Source organism: Chrysemys picta, chromosome 11 (genome assembly GCF_011386835.1).
Source record: "Chrysemys picta bellii isolate R12L10 chromosome 11, ASM1138683v2, whole genome shotgun sequence".
NCBI lineage: Eukaryota > Metazoa > Chordata > Testudines > Emydidae > Chrysemys > Chrysemys picta.
This window is the reverse complement of record NC_088801.1, coordinates 5,836,628-5,842,627: the sequence shown is the minus strand read 5'-3', so window position 1 is coordinate 5,842,627 and position 6,000 is coordinate 5,836,628. Positions and strand designations below refer to the sequence as shown.

General features: G+C 49.1%; 1 long non-coding RNA gene across 1 annotated transcript in view; it reads left to right on the top strand.

Annotated features, from left to right (window-relative positions):
• Positions 1-1,237: 1,237 nt before the first annotated feature.
• LOC135974296 (uncharacterized) overlaps positions 1,238-6,000 on the top strand; it is a 28,614-nt gene continuing 23,851 nt past the window's right edge. Inside the window, exons 1-2 of the long non-coding RNA XR_010591509.1 lie at positions 1,238-1,589; positions 3,792-3,902. This is a non-coding gene — a long non-coding RNA (uncharacterized LOC135974296). The remainder of the gene's footprint in view (positions 1,590-3,791; positions 3,903-6,000) is intronic.

Here is a 6,000-nt window from a genome sequence, read left to right as displayed (position 1 = left end):
TGCCCAAGGTCCAACAGGAAGTGTGTGTCAGAGCTGGTATTTGACCACCAATCTCCTGAGGCCTAAACCAGTGTCTTAACCACATGGTACAATTCCTCTAAAGTGGAAGAGGGATTATTTTATCTCTTTGTGCCTCTGAGCTCACCACTCACCATCGGGAGCAGATTTTGCAGCTGCCAAGTTCAAGTAGCTCATTGAACTTCCACATGCTATGAACCTGGACCGTCCCTTATTTCCCAGGACCAATATTTTGTGCGTGCAATATGTTAAAGATGTACAGCAGCTATTATCCATGTTCCTAGCTCACTGTCGTTTTTCATGCTCAGATTCAGAGCTGCCAAGCCCATCACATTCCAAGCAGAGGGGATTTAGAGAGCAAAAAGCATGGATTTAATACCACATTAAGAAGCTATTTATTGAAACAGTGAGATCCCGACTAAAAACTGGCATGAAGCAAAACTGGCTGCATTCATTGCTTAAATGCACAACCTAACAAGTGTGTTTATCCTTTGAGTACAATGCAAACGCATAGCTCAGTGAACAGTGGAAGCCTAAACTACAAGTTGTTCCATTGAAAATCTAAACCATTTTCAAGGCTCTGGATTTTTGTTGTTCACAACAGGTGCGGAGAGATGAGTTCACAGTCCTATTAGTCAAAGCCTGTAAATGTTTTTTTTTTTCTAGTTAGTGTCAAAAATCTCTCACAGTATATAGTGTGCAAAAAAGAGAGAACAATACAAATGATTATCATTACATTTGTATCACAATAACACCTAGAAGCCACAACTGAGAACAGGGCCCCATTGTGCTGGCTGCTGTGAATACATGTAGTAAGAGACAGGCCCCAGCCTACAGAATTACAGTTAGAACTGGGCAGGAAAGTTGCAAAAGCTTTAGAGATTTCAAAAATTCTCTTTCCACACTGGGAAACCGGGAACTTTCAACATTTTTTTGCAAAAGAATAGAGAGAAAGAACAAACACAAGACCTTCTCTGTAATAGCCAGGGGATGAGGGCAAACACATGATAGCTCAGTGGTTTGAGCATTGGCCTGCTAAACCTAGGGTTGTGAGTTCAATCCTTGAGGGGGCCTGTAGTGAGTCGGTGTGGCTCCCCTCCTGCCCAGAAGAGGGAGCCCACGTGCAGGCACCAGAGTGGGCGGGACCACCACCGCCTGTCCCCGCCCCCCGGAAGTCAAGGGGCGGGACAGGAAGTATAAAGGCCGGCCGCCAGAGCTCAGTCTGCGGCCAGCCACCACAGGGAGCAGACGTGCGGCCGGGAGCTCCCGGCCAGGAGACCGTGGAAGACCAAGGCCTGGACCCTAGCTGGCCCGAGCTACCCCGGGCCCGCTACGAGGAGGAGCCGCCGGAGCCCGTTCACGCCCGCTACTGGGAGAACCCCTGGGAACCGCACCCCACTAACCCTGAGGGTGAGACTGGACCCGAACCCCTTCGCCCCTGCTGCTATCCAGAGGAGCCGCCTGAGGACCACTGGCCGGACTTCCCAGCAGAGCTACCAGACTTGCCGCCGAGCCCGGGCAGAGAGGAGCCCATGCAGGTGGACTGGCCCGATCCCGGCGCTACGAACGAGGTAGGCTTTGAGGGGGATCACGGAAGTAGCCCGGGGGTAGCCGACCCCGGTCCGGCTGCAACTGAGTGTGAGCCTATGTCAGTGTGTTGCGGTCTGGATACCCCACTGACCAGCAGCGGCAGCAACCGCTGTTAGGGCCCCGGGCTGGAACGCAGTGGAGTGGGTGGGCCTGCGTTCCCCCCTGCCACCCTCCGCACGGGTGGCAGGCTTCCCCCTCACCCAACGCTCGGCTACAGAAGGCCTAGGCGTACCTTATGTGAACTATTTGCTCGCTCAGCCCCTGCAACAAGGGCCTGAGCCTACTGTGTTTGCCCCGCCCTGATCCAGGGCCTGGGCTCTGAACTACTTGCTCGCTCAGCCCTGCAACAAGGGCCTGAGCCTACTGTGTTTGCCCCGCCCTGATCCAGGGCCTGGGCTTTGAACTATTTGCTCGCTCAGCCCCTGCAACAAGGGCCTGAGCCTACTGTGTTTGCCCCGCCCTGATCCAGGGCCTGGGCTTTGAACTATTTGCCCGCTCAGCTCCCTGCAACCAAGGGCCTGAGCCTACTGTGTTTGCCCCGCCCTGATCCAGGGCCTGGGCTTTAAACTGCTTGCTGACTCAGCTCCCTGCAACCAAGGGCCTGAGCCTACTGTGTTTGCCCCGCCCTGACCCAGGGCCTGGGCTCTGAACTGTCTGCTTGCTCAGCCCCTGCAACAAGGGCCTGAGCCTACTGTGTTTGCTCCGACTCTGCACAAAAGAGCCGGAGATTCGGGACTAACTGACTGCTTGTTCCCATAGTAGGGAGTCGGTGTGGCTCCCCTCCTGCCCGGAAGGGTCGAGCCCCGGCTAGGACCTACTACAGGGCCATTTAGGGATCTGGGACAAAAATCTGTCTGGGGATTGGTTCTGCTTTGAGCAGTGGGTTGGACTAGATGACCTCCTGAGGTCCTTCCAACCCTGATATTCTATGATTCTCTTCTCCAGACTAAACATGGGAGGTTGGAGACCAACATTCAAGATGCTGCTTTGCCTGTTTCAGATGAGGGAGTTGATCCTGGATCTCCCCCATGCTAGCTACAGGGTGTGGGGGGGTTTTTTTTTTCTTTCTCATTTTGATCAGAAGTTTCATCCTGGACCTGAGACACCTTTCTCACCCAACATGGCAGGTTCTAGTGAAAAGTTTCTGTTTTGATGAATCAGCCTTTTTTGATAGAAAAACCATGTCATCCAAAAATTGCTTGCCTCTACTACAGCAGAATTAGAAAAGGCAGACAAAAAGTGGGGACGCTGCTCCATTATTTTAAAGGCCAGATTCCGATCTCATTTGCCCCAGTGTGGCTACACGGTGAGTGCTTCAGTGGAGTTACACCAGATTTACTCCAGTGTAACTAACAGCAGGGTTGTGGCTCAAGGTTCCTGCAGCAAGGCTACCTTGGCTCTGGGGCACATGTGTTACATTTTCTAGTCCCTTTTCTCCTGCTGGAGAACAGGTGTATTTAAAGTAGTTCTGCTTATACTGTTAAAGTTACTCTACACCACAAAATATACAAGATTGACACACATCTAACTGGCCTTTCTGCTCCCCCAACTCTGGCTGGGAGCAGTTTAGCTCCCAACTTATCTTAGATCAGTCTCCAACCATACCTACTGCCTGCCCTACCCCCACCATACCCCCTATGCCAAAGGGGCTGGCGCAAGTAGTACCAATATTTGATTGCATCCCCCACTCATTTGTACGTCACTTAGCACCTTAAACTGTATACTCTTTGGGGCAGAGACTGGTATATTCATATATGATTTTATAGCATCTAGCACAATGGGGCCTCATCCAGACTGGGTTCTATTGTGATGTAAATATTGCACACTAATAACTGGGCCTCATGCACAAAACATCCCTCTGCATAATTGGGGTTTTCAATGGAGCCTAAGGGTATCCCTAGCTCCCTTTGGAAATCTCAGCCTTCATCTTTATTACATCAGCCATCTGAAAACTTTCCTATAACCAAATGGGAAACCCGCAGGTCTTAATACCCACCTGCAAAAGTTTAAAGCAGCCAGCTTCCATTGGTAATTTATGGTGTAGGGAATGAACAGAGGCATTGATATAACAACCCAAGAGTGGTTTTCATGGGCTGCTATTAACATATTGTTAAACATTGCATTTTACATCACCGCAAAATATTTCACAAGTGTTAACATTCCCTGTTCTTTGTGAAATACAGTCATGCCTGGGGAATTGGTGGAAGAAGGTATACATTTGGATTTCCCCCAGTGCTAGAAGAACTGATGGTTAAGAGAAAAGAAGTTCAAAGTACATTGAGCAGAGAAGCAGGGTAAGCAATTCCATGCATTTTAATTATGAGGTTTAATGAAGTTTGCTGGGCCAAAAAGAGATCCAGATGTGAAACTGTGACAAGTGGAACCGTGCCCAGGTTACCAGGTTTCAGAAATTGTGATCCAATTAATATACTATAGCTCTGGAGGGGTAAAAATGGAATCTAATGACTGCATGTATGTAAACAAATCTCCACTGGGATGTTAGGACAGAATTTTTAACCTGTAGTTTGAGGGGTTTTTTTTTCATAATGTGCAAGAAATCCGTGTGTGTGTGTGTGTGTGTGTGTGTGTGTGTGTGTGTGTGTGTGTGTGTGAATGCACGCATGTGTGCATACATGGACAGGTGTGTGTGTATCTACTCATTCACTTCACAAGCCCATGACAGCTATTGTTCCAAAAGCTTCCCAGACTGTTTTTTCAAAAGGAGGTTCTTGCAAGTACCTTGACTTTTCTTTTCTTTTTTAATACATAATACCCGTAGGAAGTGCTAATAAGCAAATGGCATCTTTGAATTCACTGGCAGCAAGCTACAGACAAGATGGTAAGCGATGTGTGTAAAATACTTCCCTATCTCACCTGGGTGTTGTGATGAGGGTCATCAAAATACCTGAGTGGATGATCCTGGCTATATATATATTTTATCCAATACTTACAAATGTTCCTGCACGACCAGAGTACATGAGTTACATTCCCCCTGGTTGCTCACATCTCCAGCAGTTACCACCCCCCATCAGACCACACCGGTACAACTTATGTGGGAAATATGCGTCTCCGGAAAGGCATAAAGGAACATGTTCATCATGGCTCAGAAGTGTTTGGCAGCAGTAGTTCTACAGTGTGCGGTTCTTTTGCCGCCGTCTCCTTGCCCTGACCTCCTGGAGCTGTGAAGCTAACTAATCAGCTACTCAACGAAAGGTGCCTTTCTGCTCCTTTTCTCTCAGCTCTTCCAAAGTGACCTCTAAGCCCCAGTGTTCCCCTCTGATGTCCATGTGCTTTTCCATCATTTGCTGCAATCCTTTCGCAACTGATTTTCCAAATTCTCACTGACATTAAGATGCTTTCACAGATATAAATGCTGATAGCAATCAGCCCTAAATGCAGTCCTTGTACTGGCAGATCGTTAGACTGTGAATAAAACATGGGATATATATATATTTCTGATCAGCAGTAGGTGTGTTGACTGCTTTCATGTGAGGCAGGAATGTAAGTGTGACAAGACGCATTATGTATAAATCACGTGTTGGCTCGTGGTGAACTTTTCATAGTTACAAAGATAAAACGGCTTCTTCTCCCTCATTAACTCAGTACTGACAAAGCACGGCAGGGACCCTTCTACTACATGGAAAACATCTGTCTAGATTAAACTTCAGGAAACCTATTGCAAATCTTTTCATCTGTGGCTTCTTCCCTAATAAAGTTACATATGGGAAGGCAGCCCTAGGTGTCCTTCCTGCTCTGAGACAACTGCAGCTACCAACAGCCCTATGGAGAGATCATCCTTTTAACGCCGGTGTGCCTAACACCGAGAGCAAAGTCTCCAGTCTTCGTTTGGCCAGGTCATAAACTCAGAAATGAGCAGATTCTACCTGTATTGGGAATTGTGCTGGGTTTCCTGTCTCCATTAAGAGAACCACCCTCGTCCCTTCAATCCCCAACAGCCCCTATTCTACAGTATAATGGTTCTCCACGTTCTGGAACAGCTGGTTCTAGGTCAGCTAATCAGTTCCTGCCATTGCAGAAGCATTGGTGCACCTCAGGCCCTGCCGTTCTCTGCCTGTGGCACACAATAACATAGCCTCCCGGGGGCTGTAATGCTTTGGTCTCATTCTGGTTATTGGCTTGGTGTGGAGGTGGCTGGGTGGTGTTTAGTGACCTGTGATATACAGGAGGTCAAACTAGATGATCTGGTGGTCCCTTCTGCCATACGTGCTGGCTTCCTCTGGGCGTGGGGGGTGTTCAACCCCCCCACTCTGCCCCAGGCCCCGCCTCCACCTGCCCCCTTCCCCCAAGCCGCCACCCCAGCCCACCTCTTCCTGCCCCCTCTCTGCCTCAGGCCCCGCCGCCACCCCACCCCTTCCCCCAAGTCCCCACTCC